The sequence below is a fragment of the Lynx canadensis genome, chromosome D1 (assembly GCF_007474595.2).
Source record: "Lynx canadensis isolate LIC74 chromosome D1, mLynCan4.pri.v2, whole genome shotgun sequence".
Classification (NCBI taxonomy): domain Eukaryota; kingdom Metazoa; phylum Chordata; class Mammalia; order Carnivora; family Felidae; genus Lynx; species Lynx canadensis.
Genome location: NC_044312.2, coordinates 64463543 through 64484897, shown reverse-complemented (window position 1 = coordinate 64484897; position 21355 = coordinate 64463543). Strand labels below are relative to the sequence as shown.

Here is a 21355-nt window from a genome sequence, read left to right as displayed (position 1 = left end):
ATGCTACTGGAAGTCAAAACAGAGCTGGAGTAGCCATACTTATAACAGACAAACTAGACTTTAAATTAAAGGCTGTAATAAGAGTGAAGAAGGGCATTATATAATAATTACAGGGTCTATCCATCAAGAAGAACTAACAATTATAAATGTCTATACACCGAATACAGAAGCCCCCAAATATATAAAACAAATACTCACAAACATAAGCAATCTTATTGACAAGAATGTGGTAATTGCAGGGGACTTTAATACCCCACTTACAACAATGGATAGATCATCTAGACACATGGTCCATAAAGAAACAAGGGCCCTGAATGATACATTGGATCAGATGGACTTGGCAGATATATTTAGAACTCTGCATCCCAAAGCAACAGAATATACTTTCTTCTCGAGTGCACATGGAACATTCTCCAAGATAGATTACATACTGGGTCACAAAACAGCCCTTCATAAGCATACAAGAATTGAGATAATACCATGCATACTTTCAGACCACAATGCTATGAAGCTTGAAATCAACCACAGGAACAAGTCTGGAAAACCTCCAAAAGCATGGAGGTTAAAGAACACCCTACTAAAAAATGAATGGGTCAACCAGGCAATTAGAGAAGAAATTTAAAAATATATGGAAACAAAAGAAAATGAAAATACAGCAATCCAAACACTTTGGGATGCAGTGAAGGCAGTCCTGAGAGGAAAATACATTGCAATCCAGGACTATCTCAAGAAACAAGAAAAATCCCAAATACAAAATCTAACAGCACACCTAAAGGAAATAGAAGCAGAGCAGCAAAGACACCCCAAACCCAGCAGAAGAAGAGAAATAATAAAGATCAGAGCAGAAATAAACAATATAGAATCTAAAAAACTGTAGAGCAGATCAATGAAACCAAGAGTTGGTTTTTTGAAAAAATAAACAAAATTGATAAACCTCTAGCCAGGCTTCTCAAAAAGAAAAGGGAGATGACCCAAATTGATAAAATCATGAGTGAAAATGGAATTATTACAACCAATCCCTCAGAGATACAAGCAATTATCAGGGAATACTATGAAAAATTATATGCCAACAAACTGGACAACCTGGAAGAAATGGACAAATTCCTAAACACCCACAAACTTCCAAAACTCAAACTGGAGGAAATAGAAAGCTTGAACAGACCCATAACGAGCAAAGAAATTGAATCAGTTATCAAAAATCTCCCAACAAATCAGAGTCCAGGACCAGATGGCTTCCCTGGGGAATTCTACCAGACATTTAAAGCAGGGATAATACCTATCCTTCTCAAGCTATTCCAAAAAATAGAAAGGGAAGGAAAACTTCCAGACTCATTCTATGAAGCCAGTATTACTTTGATTCCTAAACCAGAGACCCAATAAAAAAAAGAGAACTACAGGCCAATATCCCTGATGAATATAGATGCAAAAATTCTCAATAAGATACTAGCAGATCGAATTCAACAGCTTATAAAAAGAATTATTCACCATGATCAAGTGGGATTCATTCCTGGAATGCAGGGCTGGTTCGAAAATCAATCAACGTGATACATCACACTAATAAAAGAAAAGATAAGAACCATATGATCCTGACAATCAATACAGAAAAAGCATTTGACAAAATTCAGCATCCTTTCTTAATAAAAACCCTCGAGAAAGTCGGGATAGAAGGAACATACTTAAACATCATAAAAGCCACTTATGAAAAGCCCACAGCTAATATCATCCTCAATGGAGAAAAACTGAGAGCTTTCCCCCTGAGATCAGGAACACGACAGGGATGTCCACTCTCACCGCTGTTGTTTAACATAGTGTTGGAAGTACCAGCATCAGCAATCAGACAATAAAAGGAAATCAAAGGCATCAATATTGGCAAAGATGAAGTCAAGCTTTCACTTTTTGCAGATGACATGATATTATACATGGAAAATCCGATAGACTCCACCAAAAGTCTGCTAGAACTGATAAATGAATTCAGCAAAGTTGCAGGATACAAAATGAATGTACAGAAATCAGTTGCATTCTTATACACTAATAATGAAGCAACAGAAAGACAAATAAAGAAACTGATCCCATTCACAAGTGCACCAAGAAGCATAAAATACCTAGGAATAAATCTAACCAAAGATGTACAAGATCTGTATGCTGAAAACTATAGAAAGCTTATGAAGGAAATTGAAGAGTATATAAAGAAATGGAAAAACATTCCGTGCTCATGGGTTGGAAGAATAAATATTGTTAAAATGCCAATACTACCCAAAGCTATCTACACATTCAATGCAATCCCAATCAAAATTGCACCAGCATTCTTCTTGAAACTAGAACAAGCAATCCTAAAATTCATATGGAACCACAAAAGGCCCCGAATTGCCAAAGTAATTTTGAAGAAGAAGACCAAAGCAGGAGGCATCACAATCCCAGACTTTAGCCTCTACTACAAAGCTGTCATCATCAAGACAGCATGGTATTGGCACAAAAACAGACACATAGACCAATGGAATAGAATAGAAACCCCAGAACTAGACCCACAAAAGTATGGCCAACTAATCTTTGACAAAGCAGGAAAGAATATCCAATGGAAAAAAGACAGTCTCTTTAACAAATGGTGCTGGGAAGACCTGACAGCAACATGCAGAAGAATGAAACTAGACCACTTTCTTACACCATTCACAAAAATAAACTCAAAATGGATAAAGGACCTGAATTTGAGACAGGAAACCATCAAAACCCTAGAGGAGAAAGCAGGAAAAGACCTCTTTGACCTCAGCCATAGCAATTTCTTACTTGACACATCCCCAAAGGCAAGGGAATTAAAAGCAAAAATGAACTATTGGGACCTCATGAAGATAAAAAGCTTCTGCACAGCAAAGGAAACAATCAACAAAACTAAAAGGCAACCAACGGAATGGGAAAAGATATTTGCAAATGACATATCGGACAAAGGGCTAGTATCCAAAATCTGTAGAGAGCTCACCAAACTCCACACCCAAAAAACAAATAATCCAGTGAAGAAATGGGCAGAAAACATGAATAGACACTTCTCTAAAGAAGACATCCAGATGGCCATCAGGCACATGAAAAGATGCTCAACATCGCTCCTCATCAGGGAAATACAAATCAAAACCACACTCAGATATCACCTGACGCCAGTCAGAGTGGCCAAAATGAACAAATTGGAGACTATAGATGCTGGAGAGGATGTGGAGAAACGGGAACCCTCTTGCACTGTTGGTGGGAATGCAAACTGGTGCAGCCACTCTGGAAAACAGTGTGGAGGTTCCTCAAAAAATTAAAAATAGACCTACCCTATGACCCAGCAATAGCACTGCTAGGAATTTATCCAAGGGATACAGGAGTACTGATGCATAGGGGCACTTGTACTCCAATGTTTATAGCAGCACTCTCAACAATAGCCAAATTATGGAAAAAAACCTAAATGTCCATCAACTGATGAATAGATAAAGAAATTGTGGTTTATACACACAATAGAGTACTACATGGCAATGAGAAAGAATGAAATATGGCCCTTTGTTGCAACGTGGATGGAACTGGAGAGTGTTATGCTAAGTGAAATAAGCCATACAGAGAAAGACAGATACCATATGCATTCACTCTTATGTGGATCCTGAGAAACTTAACAGGAACCCACGGGGGAGGGGAAGGAAAAAAAAGAGGTTAGAGTGGGAGAGAGCCAAAGCATAAGAGACTCTTAAAAACTGAGAACAAACTGAGGGTTGATGGGGGGTGGGAGGGAGGGGAGGGTAGGTAATGGGTATTGAAGACAGCATCTTTTGGGATGAGCACTGGGTGTTGTATGGAAACTAATTTGACAATAAATTTCATATATTAAAAAAACAAAACAAAAAACAAAACAAAAAAACAAAAAACCCATCAATACCTTGTAATATATCTATCAAAAAATGTCCAAGATTTTTTTACAGAAAAAAGATAAAGCATTATTGAGTAAAGGAACTGTCTAAATAAATGAAGAGAGGTACCATGTTCATAGATTGGAAGACTCAATATTACAAAGATATTCTCCAAAATGATCTACATAGTAAATTTAATTCCAATCAGATTACAACTTGATGAAGTAATTCTAAATTTTATTTGAACGTGCAAAGTGCAAAGAACAGTCAAGATTGTTTTGATGAAGAACACATTGGGAGACTTTACTCTAGTGGATAGGAAAAGTAGTCAGAATTCTACTAGACTAGTGTCCAGAACAGACTGGACTAGTGTAGCATTTGTGCAAGGTAAACAAATGAATGGAGTTGTACAGAGATCTCAGAAACTAACTTGTATATGTGGCCATTTGTTTTATTGTAGTGGTTGCCTTCATTTGCCTCTGCACATTACTCCCTGCTCTATTCCCTAAAAGACTGTCCTCTACAGAAAGAAGTAAAACTTGTTGTATTTATTAAGAGACTTAAATGTCTGACAGATTTTGGGATGAATTAGTGAAAGGCACATGGGCATACACACCCTCATACAGCAAATAAAACCCATATAATTCATTTGTTTATTCTTCACTCAATAAGCATTTACAGAACACAATTATTTGCCAGGTACTTTTCTGGGTGCTGGGAATCCATCAGTGAACCAAACAGACAAAAGTCATTTGCCTTCATGAAGCTTCTATTTCTTGTGAACCTAGGCAATGAGCAAAATAAATTGCACACACACACACACACACACACACACACGTTCGTATATACACATAACACACACATACGGTGAAATGTAGAGAATTAAAGAGTAAAGAAGGGGGTTAAGTAATATTGAGGGGTTAAATAAAATATTAAACAGAAAGGCTTCAAACCGGAATACCTTTTGAGTAAGGACCTGGGGAAATGAGGTGATAAAGGCAGCAATGTAGTTAACTGGGGAAGATTGAACACAGACCAAGGAGCAAGTGCTTGAGGTAGGAGTGTATCTGCTGTTCCTGAGAAAAGAAAAAGAGGGAAAAAGAGTAAAAAAGACAAGATCAGAGAGACTGTGAAGGACTAGATCATGCGGGTTATCAAAAGGATTTTGGCTTATCCTCTGAGTGGGAATGGAATCCATTAAAAGGATTAAAGCAGAAAAGTAGCACAATGTGACTTTATTTTAACAAGATCAGCCAGGCTGCTGCATTGAGAATAGTCTGAGGGGACAAGGGCAGAAGCAGGGCCATCAGTCAGGAGATTACTGCAATGAACCTAGTGAGAGTTAATGTGGCTTGGTCCAGAGAAAGCAGTGGAGGTGGTGAGAAGTTATCCGATTTTGAAGATAAAACAACAGGATTTTCTAGCAGATTAAATGATAGAGAGGAATCAAAGTTGATTCCAGTATTTTTGGCTTGAGTTAATGGAAAGGTGGGATTTCTATTAACCTTCATATCTACATGTAGGAGAAGGCAATGGGCTATGGGACAGATCAAGAACTCAGTTTTTTGTACATTACATGTGAGATCCAAATGGGGATGTCTCATAGCCAATTAGGTATGAGTATGGAAATCAGGGGAAAGAGCCAGGCTAGAGATACAAATGACCAATTCCTGGGGTGGGGGCGGGGGGGGGGGGGAAGAGAATGTAATCACAGCATAACACATAGTTCAGCTGTAAACCAAGTTTACATAATAATGACACAGACATGAATAATTACCTCCACAAATTGATGATAGAGCTAATGTTAGAAGATGGGTAAGAGTCTGCGGCTGTAGTGAACTTAGGAGCTATGTCCTCATCTTCTGCCATAAAATTCAATAAAGCTAAAACTAAAAATAAAATAAAGCATTTAAAAATATATGGAGGTATATTTTAAAAGAAACAGTTAAAGTAGCTGAAAGTATTTGCTTCTGCAGAGTGGGAATTGGGATAAGAGGTATAAACATAAAAATGATGATGTAATTGGTATTTAAAGGCCCTGAGGTCACAGTACAGCTGATGGGAGCTGAGTTCAAGTCTCAGCACCTCACTTACTATTATGCAACCTTAACTAAACTACTTAATCTCTCAGTGTCTCAGTTCTCTATTCTCAGTCTCCTCAACTGGAGACTGAGACTACTGAAATTAGTGTCTAAAACACAGGGTTGTTAAAAAGATTAAATGAGAAAACATTTGTGTGTGGTCAGTACTGAATATGGGGCAACTGTTACCACCTCTGCATTGATTACATGTTTCTCACTCTCACTGGTCAGTGTATTCTTCAGGGGAAGTCCCCTCACCCACCTGTCCCAGTGGCTGATTTTAGGAGTAGCTTGGTCAGTGTTCCCTGAATTAATGAACTGATGCACAAATGAAGAGGAGTGCAAGGGTCCTGGGACAGTTGCTACAGCCTCAGTAGCCTAGCCTCCTATGACCTTTGGATCAAATTTCCAGTGAGGCACCACACTATGGGACATGCGATTGCTACAACCGCTTATATTCTCCAGCACTACTGACTCCCTGAGAAATCCTATTACAGCGTCTTTTTCTCTTTTTTTTAAAATGTTTATTTATTTATTTTGAGAGAGCAAGTGTGCACACACATGTGAGTGCATGAGGAGGACGGGCAGAGAGAGAGGGAAACAGAGAATCCCAAGCAGGCTCTGTGCTGTCAACACAGAGTCTGACAAAGGGGCTTGATCTCATGAACGGTGAGATCATGACCTGAGCCAAAATCAAGAGTGGGATGTTTAACCAACCGAGCCACCTAGGTACTTCCAGAGTCTCTTTCAAAAACAACCCCCCCCTGTGAGATACAGCAGCAAGAAATCGTTATTTAGCAAGTGGAGAGGAAATCCTAGTTGCAATATTTTTCTCACGTGTCATTAATCCACAAGTGTAATAAATACATTGATGGCCCAAACCTGCCTCACCTGTAACAGGGAAGCTGTTAATGATTTGATCATCCTGTTTTCTCAGAAACTCCAACTGTATTCCTGATACTTGCCACAGACATGACAAAATTGGCAAAAACACCCTTTTCCAGTGACAGATCCTACCAGTAATTAGCGATGCACTGTTAAAGTAACTGTTGATTGCACTTTATTTATAGATATTAACATGATTAATTGCACTGGCAGTGTGCCTGGAGGATGACACTTTCTGAGTGGTACTGGGGCACAAGTGAACCCAGCAGCCCTCCCAGGGTGCTGGAAGGGATTGTGGTCAGCCCACTCCTTTTCCTTTTCTGACTCACTCCCTCAGATGACTCCGGGTCACATTCCATAGGACTGAGCCGACATTAGACAGCATTTACTTGGACTAGTGATATGCTTGCACGTGTGTAAAGCACTTCATGGTTGACTAAAACATTCAGTATCCCAATCTTATCTGATCTTATCCAGCTCCCTGGTTTACAGTGCTGACTCCAACATTTATGTCTCCATCCCAGGCTCTTCCCTGCATTATGGACTCATCCAGATGCTCTCTTTAGAGGTCAGTTGTCTAATAGGCATCCCCACCTTGACAGTTCACAAACAGGGCTGACTTCCCTCCCCAGCCTTCCCACCCAAGTCGTCTTCAGCTCAGTTTGGTAAAAACATCCTCCAGAAGCTGAAGCTCACAATCTGGTAGTCAGCATATCTAAATTCCTCCTCTTCTCTCACCCTCCCACATCTGCAAGTCATGTTATCTCTCCCTCCCAGAATATCTAGAGTCTGTCCAATTTTCTCCTTCTCTGTACATGTCCCTTTTCCAGAATATTGTCGCCTCGCTCATGTGAACTACTGAAGAACAGTGAGGGCACAAGGAGAGGCGAGTCCATGAGGCTCTGTGCCCAGAGCACATGTTTCTGCATGGCTCACAGATGCCCTGCTGCTTGCTTACATATCCTCATGTCCCCATTGCAACAAGACTCTGAGTCTGGGACTCCCAGTGTGGTCTGGTGCACTGGTGAGTACTCGGACAGAGCTTCAGGAAAGGACTGGCCCCACGAGGGGAGAGGACACTGCAGTTCCCCACCTCCCCCCATGATTGGCATTGGTGCTTTCCCTCAAAGTCTTCTAGAGTATGACCTAGTGGCTGGGGAGCTCCCATCATGCCTCCACCACACAGGAAGAGGCTGTACCCTACTGATGCAATGGCAGATAGGATCGATAATAACACACAAGGGAAAACTTAACGATGAGAACAATGATAATAGCTCACTCTCAGCAACCTCTCTTCCTTCCTGTAAAAAAGAGGTAGATTTGGCTTGTCTCGAGTGACACGATGGCTGAGATTTGAGTCTTTCATATTTCAAAACACTACCTACACAGCCAGGAAGATGTGGTGATGTGGCAGACACTCTCTTCTGTGAAATACTTACTAGGTGCTCAGCTTTTCTCAGCACTAGAGGATGAACGAAAAGCTTGGTGACTGGTCTGTGCTCTGTAGGAACTGCCCGCCTAGGATGACAGGCAGAGTGTCACCATGGGCAGAAGCTGGGTCCTCACTGGCACAGAGGGAAACCATAGCCCAGAAGAGAGTTGAGCCCTTTTCTGGGAAAAGTAAACTTGGTGTTTATCTCAGGCATGTTATTGGGGTTGATTATTTTAAAAGTATGGTTTTGGAGGCCCTAAAATTTCAATGAGTCTTCATGGGTACATTAAACATGGGGGGTAGTAGATTAACATCACTTCCTTCTTTGATTTGGGCTACTTGACCCCTATTATCAGGGCCCCTTTGTAGGCACAGTAAATGTGGACCTGAACAACACAGCATCTGGTGAGGTCTGTCCTGATCCCCTGGTATATGATCTGCATAACTTTAGGCTGGATGATAGTAAAACAAGGTGAATTCACTTGTAGTTGGACAATCAACCATAACAAAGGGTGCTGCTTAATGATTCAACACTGGGGTATTATCCAGTTCTATTATTGTGTCAATAATTTAGAAGACCTAGAATTTGGGTGTGACATGATTGGCATAATAAGTACACTGGAGCCCAGAATGAAGATTCCTAAAAATCCTGATAGGTGAGACGGATAAAGCCTAACAATATAAATTGATTAAGATAAGTTATTTGAGGGCCTACCCAGTCAATGATGCCACCTCTTAAGTAGATGCAACCTAATTAGGTGAAAATAAAAGTCTTTATGGTTTAATCGTATTTCGAATCAAAATGTGATACAGCTACCAGAAACTAATTTTGTTTTGGGCTGCATCAATAGAGGTATAGTCTAGAAAGGGAGGGTGTATACCAGCCACCACACACCCAAAACATTAGTTCTGTTCTGGGCATCTCAATTTTAGAGATATGTAATCATCTAGAAGATGGTGAGAAGTGCAACCAGATGGGAGAGGGTCAGGATTATAGACAGAACAATAAAGAGCTATGAAGCTCTAAGGAAGAGATTCAGGAAAGGTTCTTGTCAGCACATATTTGAAGTGGTGTCACATAGAAGAAGGACTGTACTTGTTCTTAATGGTTCCAAGGATTAGAACTAGGACCAAGAAGGGGAAGCCATGGGAAGATGTAGAACATTCTTTTCTATCACAATATAAAACCACAGTCTGCTTGTCTCTGAAAGTGGTAAATTCCCTTCCTGTTGGGCTGCTTTCTCTGCTCTAGAGAAGAATGGAATATCAAGAGGAGGGTTAAACAAAAGCAAAGCCTTTCCCAGCCCTGATATCCTGCAATTCCCTGATCTCAGAGATTAACTGATAGGCAAGAGAGACAATAAAGTTTTGGAGCAAGACAATTGTGTTATCAGAAGCGTGATTAAGGAGATTGGATTTGGTGGAGTGTGCAATTGCATTTGAGGGAAAGATCTGGAGACTGGGAGGTCAGAGCAGTGATGGCAGTTGACTGATAAAGTTTACTTGTGCATTTTAGGAACACGCATGCTTTAAAGGGGGACATGGGAAAGAGGAGGTGAATTCCAAGCCATGGTGCATCTAACACAGGAATATTGAGTGCTGGGGTCTCCCTGAACCTTCTTCTTCTTCTTTTTTCTAATGTTTATTTATTTTTGAGAGAGAGAGAGAGAAAGCACAAACAGGGGAGGAGCTGAGAGAGAGGGAGACCCAGAATCCGAAACAGGCTCCAGGCTCTGAGCTGTCAGCACAGAGCCCAACATGGGGCTCGAACTCACAAACCATGAGATCATGACCTGAGCCGAAGCTGGACACTCAACTGACTGAGCTACCCAGGTGCCCCTCCCTGAACCTTATTATTATTTCTCAACACGCTTCCCTAATAGATTCTTCGAGATTTGCACATGATTTTTTTTAATGTTCCTATTTTCCCAGGGAGCATGTCTAATCAAAGACTGTTGTCTGTAAAAACAAAGCAGATTTCAGAAGTTAAAGGGCTACAGAAAAGGCTTTAGTATTGAATTTGAATGCAAAATAATTTATTCTGAAGTCTTTTTATAGATCTATCAATTTTCAATGGGAATAAAAACCCAGAAGTAATTGGAGATGAAAATTTGTTGTTATTTAAAGCACAAATATCATTTGGGACTGTCGGAGCATCCTTAGAAGCTTGGGCATTGTATGATGGCTCTGGCTGCTATGACGTGTACCACTGGCTTTTGGAGAAAAGAAAACACTGAGATGAGTTAGAGATAATTATGAATTTATCTTGCACTCTAAACATCCTTGTCTTCCAGAAAAGGTCTATCAAAACTAAGAATTCACATTTATTGGAGATGGGAGAATGAGATTCTTTCACAGAAATGCCCTCTAAAGAGAAGCATAGCAGTAAGTGAATGAAACAACCAACATGCTCAGTGATAGGAGCAGTCATCAAGAGAAACACATTATTTTTATTCTACCATGGATGGAGACCTGCTCCAAAGAAAATCACAGGACACAGGCTGTTTTTAACCTTTACACTGGAGACAAGCACTAGGCATCCCACTTCTCTTCCATCCCCATCAATTGTGCCTCCACCCCTACTACCATGTAACTCTTAGAGTTTAGTACGTGGGTCACTAAGTCGCTTCATCCAACCTCCAAAGTGTGTCTTGATTGCTTAAATTCCTTGCTTAAATCCTTGGGTTAAGAGTGAACCTCTTAGCATATCCTATAAATGGTCTTCTGTTATTTCCCCTAACATGTTCAATTCCCCAATCAGTCTGAACTATTCTTAACTCCCTACACATACCTTACCCTTGCATTCCTTTTGTGTGCTGTTTCTTCTTCCTGAATGACTGCTCACTTCTCTGCTGGTGAAATGTTCTTTTGTATCTTTGAAGACCCAGCTTGCAAGTAATCCCTACTGTGCAAACTTCAGGTCTCTCCAGCCCTGTGCTCTCCGCTCAGGAAGCCCTTTGTCCATATTTCTATTACCACAAGAAATTAGAGATATTTGTGTTAGATTGTGAGATGCTAAAAGCAAGAGCTATATCTTCTTCCTCTTAGCATTTTATCCAGGGCCCCAGACATTTGACAGAACAGAACTCTAGGTCAGAAAGGTTAAGTAACCTGCCCAAGGTCACACAGCTAGGTAGTGCTGGAGCCCCAGCCAGGCAGACTGACCGCAGAAACTATAGTGCTCCCAAGTGGAGAGCTCTTGCCTAGCCCAGGAGAATCTTAGAGGATGGTAAAGGGGAAGTTAGCCAAATTCTTTTTTCTTGTGTGGTGGAGAGAGATGAGGAAGCATGTGGGGAGCTGAACTGGGAAACACTAGTCTCCGGATCCTTCCCTTTACCACACAAGGTTTTCATCCTCAGGACTCACTTTCACCTTTTATCAGTAAGGACTCACTTCTGCCTTTGCAGCTAGTGGAGAAGAGAAGAAAGAAAAGGAAGAGAAGCAACCTTGACGGAATCCTATTTGAGAACTAGGGCAAATGGGGCTTTAGCAAAAGAGGATCTGCCTCTCCTTCACATACAAGCATCAGACCATTTCCCTCCATATCCACTAAAGTCTCCTAATACTCTTTCGGGAAATAGAGATTTCGTTACAATAAAGGGAAGTGTAGGTATAATTAGGAAGCATTTCAGATATACTTCCAATAAAGACAATAATAATCATCTCTCTCATTAAAAATTAAATGAACTAATATATGTAAAACATTTAGCACGATGTCTGAAATATGTGGTAATGCATTATCCATGTCACTCCCACACTGCTCAAAGCAGTGCAAGGCACAGAGGAGGTCTCTAACTCTCAGGTGCAATGTATCAGTGAATGAGTGTCAATCTCTACAGGAAGGGAAGGAGAGACTGATCAGGGAAAGCACAGAGCAGAAACTCCTCTCCAACAGCTCATCCCACATTTGAAAACACTCTTACATCCTGATCTACTAGCTGGATAAAGGAGACACACAGATGCTGCAAGAATTTCCTAGGCTATGAAAAGAATCATACAGGAAAGAAAACGAACTATCCCTGCAAAATGGTACAGTCCTAGGAGCTACATAAGGTTATCAGATACCATCAGAGAGGTTGAACAACCTGCTTGAGGTCACAAAGTGCACCAGTGTCATGAATAGGTCTGAAGATCCATTCTATCTCCCTGTGCTCTCTGTGACCCCAAGTCTTCATTCCAGGGTGGTGACTTTCGGGAGGTGTCAAACTATCCTATTAAGAGTTTGAGAACAAACATCCCACTCCAACTCTCACGACTTTTGCGGAGAGTCTAAAGCTTTCTCCACCTAACACCCCAGTTGAGACTCACAGGCATTTTCTAGGAAGAATAACTCAACTGCTACAGAAAGTCTACTTCTTGGTAATGGCCTTAAGCCATTCCATGTGTCGGGGTGTTTTGGGTGACAAACATGGGCACCGAGGTTGCCCTGACCACCTGAGGAATTCCCTGACTCCCTAGAATCATGACAGTCTATGTTACGTAGGAATTCTAGCTTCTCTCTACAAAGGTGTAGTTCTCATTCATCTGGGACAAGAACAAAGGCAGTTATGTAGAAGGCAAGAGAGTCTTGGGAATGTTTAAAAAAACAGAGAGAGTCTTCACTTTAAATTTATTAATTCATCTATTCAACAAGTATTTGTTGAATATCTACCATGTACCAGGCATTATACTAGGAACTGGGAATACAAAGGGGGAAAAAGGGTAAGAGTTCTTGCTGTAATAGAACTGCCATTGCAGTTGATATTCTAGAACTCAGACAACAAACAAATATAAAAAGTCAACTATATATTGTACATTAAATGGTAAAAAAAAAAATGTCAAAATTGTAGTCAGACAGAGGAGATGGTGGAAGGAAATGCAATTTTTTTAATTTATTTTTTTTAATTTTTGAGAAAGAGAGAGTGTGAGCAGGGAAGGGGCAGAGAGAGAGAAAGAATCTCAAGGAGGTTCTGCACTGTCAGTGCAGAGCCTGAGGTGGGGCTTGAACTCATCAAACTGTGAGATCATGACCTGAGACAAAATCAAGGGTCAGTTGCTTAACCAACTGAGCCACCCAGGTGCCCCAGGAAATGCAATTTTAAATAAGATGGTCAGGGAAGACCTCACAGATGATGACATTAAAAAGAAGACATGGGTGCCTGGCTGTCTCAGTTGGCTGAGCATCCAACTCTTGATTTCAGTTCAGGTCATGATCCCAGGGTGATGGGATCAACCTGTGCATTGGGCTCTGCACTGAGCGTAGAGCTGATTAAGATTTTCTCTCTTTCCCTCTGCTCCTCTCTCCCATGCTCTCTCTCTCTCTCCAAAAACAAAACAAAACAAAACAAAACAAAACAAAACAAAACAAAATAAAATAAAAAATAAATAAAAAGAAGACCTGAAGGAAGGGAGGAAGCAAAAGTGCAGAAGTGACTCAGGCAGATAAAATGACCCTGAGGCAGCAGTGTCTCAACATTGGAAGGAGCCTCCAGTGTAGCTGTAGTGGAGAAAATATTTGGAAAAGGATTGGAGATGCAGTCTGAGATAATGGGGCACAGGGTACAAATTCTGGAGGATTTTGGCTCTTATTCTGCTAAAACTAGGAGTCATCAGAAGATCTGGGGCAAAGAAGTGACAGGAATCAGCCAAAAATTTAAGAGGGATCATTCTAGCTTTTGTGTAGAGAACTGCATGGGGCAGGGAGGCAAAATAGGATCACGATAACTAACTACAAGGCCATTGCAATAAATCAGCAACTCATGCTATTCAAGCTTCCATTGTTTTTTTAGCTAATTTCCCAAGATTATCTGGATTTTATAAGGTGTTCTTAGTCATTAACAAGTGGCTTAATTGGTTATTGAATTCGTCATTGCTTTTGTTGTAAACAGGTTTCTGCTACTCATCTCATCAGATTCTTCAGGGTATGATAGGACTTTCCTTTTGGTTAGGAAGATTCATGATAGAGGCCCCAGGAATTCTGCAATATCAAAACGTAACCCTCTAGGATAATCTAGAAAAATGTAAAAAGAGCCTTGAAAAATGTTCATCAGGAAAACTTCCCCAACACCAGGTGCCCCAGTCACACCTAATGCAGGCATCTCCCTCTAGGGTCTCCAAAAGAAAAGATGTGAAGGCCTCCCCAGCCTCTAGTGCTTCCAGACATCTGCGAGGAGAGAGTTCAAGTATTAGGTTAAATTATGTGAAACTTCCACTTTTATAGGTATAAAGTGATGGACAATATATTAGCAATTTTACATAGTTCAATCTCTTCCATGGTTCAGAGTCAGTGGGAGCTGACTCTAAATGTTCTGAGCTAGCTGCAGCCCTAAATGTTCTCACAAATGCCCTCAGACTTAGTACATGAGAAACTGTTCCAAAATAAAATGCAAGCCTCAACAACTCAGGTCAGCCTACACAAAAGATGCTGACAACGTCTGTACCTGAAGCAATCAGACCAAAGCAGGTAAATGGGGGCTTGGAAAGATCTGGAACTCAGCACTGGACAGTAACAATCTGGGAAGAGGAGGTGTGAGCTTAAGGAGATCACCCAAGGGTAAAACAGGTAAGGGAATAGGAATGAAAAGGTGACATATGCAATTGATTTATTTAAAAATGTATTCCAGGGGCACCTGGGTGGCTCAGTTGGTTGAGCCTCCAACTTCAGATCAGGTCATAATCTCATAGTTCATGGGTTTGAGCACTGCATCGGGCTCTGTGCTAACAGCTCAGAGCCTAGAGTCTGCTCCAGATTCTATGTCTCTCTCTCTCTCTCTCTCTCTCTCTCTCTCTCTCTCTCTCTCTCTGCATCTCTGCTGTTCATATTCTGTTCTCTCTCTCTCTCTCTCTCAAAAATAAATAAACAACAACAAAAATACATATTCCAGAGGAGAATAGTAACAACTCTTATATTGAGTCTAGTATAACCCTGAAATAATATCTGACAAAGATGCACAAAAGAAACAAACACCTTTACCAAAATAATAACAAACAAGCAAACAAACCTACAGGTCAATTTTTATATGAATATAGTTGAAAAATCCTATATACTAACAAATAAAACCTATTGGTATTAATAATACACCTTGACCAAGTAGGGTTTATTCTTTTTTTTTTTTTTCTTAATTTTTTTTTTCAACGTTTATTTATTTTTGGGACAGAGAGAGACAGAGCATGAACGGGGGAGGGGCAGAGAGAGAGGGAGACACAGAATCGGAAACAGGCTCCAGGCTCTGAGCCATCAGCCCAGAGCCCGACGCGGGGCTCGAACTCGCGGACCGCGAGATCGTGACCTGGCTGAAGTCGGACGCTTAACCGACTGCGCCACCCAGGCGCGCCAAGTAGGGTTTATTCTAAGATACATGGATGTTTCAAAATTAATAAATACATTAATGGATTAAGGAGGAAACATCTCAAAAGAAAAGGTTTTAGATAAAATTCAACATCCATTCCTAATAAAACAATCATGTAACACGGAGAGCAGTATCATTGAATTCAAGATCAGAACAAGAATTCCTGCTATCATTCCCGTTATTTGACAGTTTGGGAAGTTCTCACCAATACCATAAAGTAAGAAAAATACATAAAAGGTAAAACTATTACAAAAAAGGAGTAAAAATGATTCTTCACAGAAGCTATGATTGCTTAGTTAGAAACCAAAGAAAGATAACCACATGAGTAACTATTGAAACTAATGAAACAGGTGGCTAATTACATGTATGTAAAAACAAAGAACTCCTAGAAATCATAAATCAGAAGCCAACCCAATAAAAATGGTCAAAAAGCTAAAACATACATTTTATAGATGATACCTGGAAAGCAAGAAAAGCTTGATGTCATTAGTCATAAAGGAGAACCACAATGAAATACTGTCACTGGAATGGCTAAAATAAAGACACCAATATTGTCAGGGACATGAAGGAACTAGAGTTCATACACACTGCTGGTGTGAGTATAAAATAGGACAATGCACTAGAAAACTATTTGTATTTCTTATAAACATATATCTATCTACCTTACGACCAAAGAATTTTACTCCTAGGTATTTACCCAGGAGAAACGAAATGTTATCTCCACACAGATTTATACAAGAATGTTCATAACAGCTGTATTCATATTAGCCAAAACAAAAACAAAGAAAAAAAACCCCAAACAACCCAAATGTCCAAAAGCAGAAGAATGGATAAACAAATTCTGGTGTGTTCATACACTGTAATATTACTCAGTTTTTTTTTAAAAAAAGGAACAAACTACAGATATACCCCACAACATGGCTAAATATCAAAAATATTACCTTGAGCAAAAGAATTCCCTCCTACACAAGTTATTAAGTACAAGAACAGGAAACTGTGGTGATGGAAGTCAGAAATTGGCTGCTGTTAGGGTAGGGTGGAGGGTCTGACTGGAACAGGGCATGATGGAACTTTCTGGGATGATGGCAATGTTCTTTACCTTGCTGTGGATGGTGGTTACATGGGTGAACACAAATACTAAAACTCATCAAACTGAGCACTTACAATCTATGCATTTTACCAAATGTAAATTATATCTCAATTTAAAAAGTCTTTTCTATATATACCAGTGAAACAGATTTTGGAAGTGAAAAATTTTCCATTCTCAATGGCAGCAAAAATATGAAGTACACAGGAAAAATCTTAAAAAGATATGTAATGAATCCAGATAAAGAAATTTTACAAAATGGTATTAAATGACTTTTTTTTTTAAAAAAAGTTATGAAGTAAATGGAGATATTCTATGTTCCCAGATGGGAATATTTAAATTTATAACTATGTTCACTCATACCAGAATTGTATGTAGACAGAAGTAAATCCCACAACAATGTCACAGTTCATTTTTAAGCATCTTTCTAAAATCATATAAAGGATTACTTGCAAGATTACATCGATGAAATACCCAGTCTTCTCACCATTTATTAGAATAAGATGAGACATCTGTCTTACTAGAAGTGAAATGTATTATTAAAAGGCTGTCATTCTAATATCAGTATACTGCTACCAAAAAAAAAGTGAAGATGAGTGGGGAAAACCCATAAAGTACAAAAATAGACCAACTATATATGCAGACCAGTACTTGGGTACATAATTATCTCATTAAAATACAAGGGATACTCATACACAAAACTCGAGAAACATACTTGGATATTTTTATAAAGGAGTTTCTATTCTCTAAGAACTACAGATTTTATTAAAACCCTAACCACATATTACTTTGATAGCACAATTTTTAACAGTATGTTCCCAACATTCTCTTTCATTCACAATAGATCCCAGAATCAATAGGCTAAGTGGAAGAGAGCATCTGTTTGAAGATAATAGTCAATTGCTTTCAAATTCTCATTACTTCCATATTTATCCCAGTTTATTACATTTTTGAGGGTCATACTTTAAGATTAATATCAGCATTTTTCAATTTCCCATCTTTGTGCGTGTGTGCACACGTGCGTGTGTGTTTGAATAGGGTGTAGGTTGTTGTCTTATTGTTTTAATTGCTTTGTTAAGAAATAATTTACATCCCATAAAGTTCACCTGTTTTAAGTGTAAAGCCCAACGAATTTTAGTACATTTACAGAATCTATAAACATCACCACGATCTTGGGTAGCCTGGGTGGCTCAGTCAATTAAGCATCCGACTCCAGCTCAGGTCATGAACTCACGGTTCATGAGTTTGAGCCCTGCGTCAGACTCTGTGCTGATAGCTGGCAACCTGGAGCCTGTTTCGGATTCTGTGTCTCCCTCTCTCTCCCCCCATCCCCTGCTCACACTCTGTCTCTTTCTCTTTCAAAAATAAATAAAAATTTAAAATATTAAAACAATAACAACAAAAACATCATCACAATCTAATTTTAGGACATTTCTATTATTCTAAAAAAGAAACCTCATGCCTATCTAGTCACTCCTCATAACGTCCCTAGCCCTAGACAACCACTAATCTACTCTGAACCTCTACAGATTTGCCTTTTCTGGACATTACATACTAATGGAATTCCATATTAATGGAATCATACAATCTATGTTCTACTGTGTCTGGCTTCAGAATAAGGGCAAGATGAGACTCAATTTTTAGACAATTATGTAAATACCACTAATCAAATGAAGATGAAAATCCTGCTGACACCAATCTGTTTCAGCAATGCCACTTAAAATAGTTTTCAAGAGCTTTATCAGCTGATGTATTAAATGTCAAATTTGGGTTACAAAAGGTGGTTTAGTGATGTCAATGTATAAGGCTCAAATGTGCAGACTGCACAAAAATTAAAAATACGAGTATTTGTTATGTGACAATATTGGCAGGTTAGGAAATGTTGGCTCAATCAGGGGGGTTGGTTGAAAAACCAATTATTTGGAAAAATTAGTTAAGATCACTAGCCTACACATATGCCAGATTCATTCCAAATGGATTTGAGTTTCAAAGTAGAGAGTTCAGTTTAGACTGCAGCCTCTGGAGTCAGACGAGCTGGGCTTGATTCCAGGCTCTGCCACTCACTAGGTAACCTTGAACAAGTCACTTCATCTCTCTGTATCTCAGCTTCTTCATTTGTAAAATAAGTTATAATAATAGCATATGCCTCATAGGGTTTCTGTGATGAATAGAGAAGATGGCATGTGCGAAGCTCTTTGGACACAGGCTGGCAAATGGTTAAGTGCTCCGTAAATGTTATTCCTGAATGTTGCTGTGGTTGTTGACATAGGTGATTTTTGTAATTTCAGGAATGAGGGTGGAGATGGGAGGGACTTTCTAAGCATAACTCCAAAGGCAGAATTCCCTTTCTTTCTTTTGTTATTTTGGGAGAGAGAGAGAATGCCTGCAGGTGAGCAGGAGAGGCGCAGAGGAAAGAGAGAATCTTAAGCAGGCTCCAGGCCCAGCGCTGAGCCCAACACAGGGTTCAATCCCATAACCCTGGGATCATGACCCGAGCCAAAAGCAAAAGTTGAACGCTCAACCAACTGAGCCACCCAGGCAGGCACTGCTGAATTTTCAATAGAAGAACATTATGTATGTGAATACATAAACATTTAATAGGGTCAAAGAGCAAACAAAGACTGACATCTTTTTTTTCAAAGAGATCTTAAAAGTTACTAAGAAAAAACAAAAGTAAACCCCAATACAAAAACTAATAAAAGAAACAGACAAGTCACAAAAGAAGAAAAAGAAAAAACAAATGGTCAATAAATGTATACACTGATGTTTATCTTCATCAATATTATAAGAAACACAATTATATCAAAGTTATATCAAAAAATCATGCTGCATTTTGCTTGCTACATTAGAAAATAATACAATTATGATAAGAGAAAACCTGTGAGCCCTACACAAACTGAAATAATAACTACAACAACCAGAAAAGGCAAAAACTAAAACAGGTGAGAGAAATCCTCTGAAAATGTCAATAAGGAGAAAGCAATGAAAACCAAAAGCCCATTAAGGCTGGATACTCAGCAAGAAAAGTAAAATTAGCTCATTCATTCATTTATTTAAAAAACAACAACAACAAAAGTTGTCACCCACGAGATGTCAAGCATGGCATGAGGTGCTAGACTTTGGGGTTGGCAAATTCTAGCTAAAGAGTCCCATAACCCTAAGGAGTTGCCCATCCCATTTGCTCGGAAGTGCAAATAAATTACAACCAACAATTAAACATAATGTTGTCACATAACCAGAACATGGTATACTATAAAATCTTAAAAATATTTTTAGGCTTGCAAAGACAGAAAATGAGAAATGTGATTTTTTTTTCTTTTTTGGCTGAGAAAAAAACTTGAAAACGTGCTTTTCCCTATGAAATGGGAGGAGAATAAAGGATGTACTTTTTAGACTGGGGTGTCTGTTTTCCTGACACGTCATCTGTTCCCATTCTCCCAACCCCATCTGGAGGGTTTCTAAGTTCTTTCTTCAGTTTTTCTTCTCTCCACAATCCTGAAGACAAAAAAATGCATACACTCCATCATCACAGCTTTCCATGTCATTGGAAATGGAAAGGTTACTGCAGGGTCTCACTACCCAAGGGACAGAGCGGGGCTGAGGGTGGGGTGGGCCTGGGAGGAGGGAGCCTGGGTGCCTCTAAGGCATACTCACTCAGATACCCCCGGACACAAAGCAAGGGCTGCTAGCAATCCAGAAAACCTGTTCTGGGAGGCAAATCTTCACTGTCCAGATAGAAGGTTCAGTTTAGGACAGATCTTTTTTCTTCCCTTTCTCCCGCTAGCATTTGCTCCCTCATCCATCTGTCACAGCTGCAGAGTTCCCCAGCCATGAAGGAATCTGACCCCAAATTCTATTTTAGTCCAAGTGATGCCTTACATTTAACAGAAATAAATGTAACCACCGAGACGACAAACCCTGCTCATACAGGTTAGAGTTTTCAACTGGGTCACGAACGATCTTAAATATCCATATGAAGGGTAAGCAGGCCAGTGAAGGGATAGCAGAGAACTTCCAACAAGCCAGGGAGAACTGGAGTGGGTCATTTTGTCTTTGCCATGCTGTCTGATGTTTCAAATTAAAGTGTCAGTTGAAAGGCAAACAGATCAGGGGTTCAATCCCAGCTCTGCTATCCACTAGCTGGATGAGTTGGGCAAATTATCGAACATTTGTTTCCACATCTCTAGAGTGAAGGTAATAGCACTCGACTGGGTTTTGGGGATTATTAGAAATAACGCATGTCCCTGACACTAGAAATTTCAAAGAACATAAGCTATCATTTGCTAGTCAATCAGGCTTCCTACTGTTCCTCAAACCTCTGAACATTATCTGTATCTCAATATCAGCAAATGACTTTGTTTCTTACTTCATGGAGAAAACGGAAGTCATTGGACCAGAAGTCCCCGAGCTTGTTCACTCAACATCCTTACAAAGACCTCTGTGTCTTTATCCTCCTTCCTGCATCAGAAGATGCGTTCCTCATCTGATCAGATGGGGGTAATATTCCACCCCACTAAGCCCGCTTAGAAACTTAATGATTATCTCTGCTCTTCTCATTTTTCACCCTTTTCTTCTCCAATGCAGCCTATGCGTCAGCGTTTAAACATACTCTCTAAATTTTTAAATAAATCTCTCCCTTGAAAACATGGCCCTCTTCCCAGCTACTGCCTGCCACT

At 39.7% G+C, this 21355-nt stretch overlaps 1 protein-coding gene across 1 annotated transcript in view; it reads right to left on the bottom strand.

The window, feature by feature from the left end:
* Positions 1-21355, bottom strand: part of SYT9 (synaptotagmin 9) — a 199827-nt gene that overhangs the window by 71015 nt on the left and 107457 nt on the right. The window lies entirely within an intron of this gene.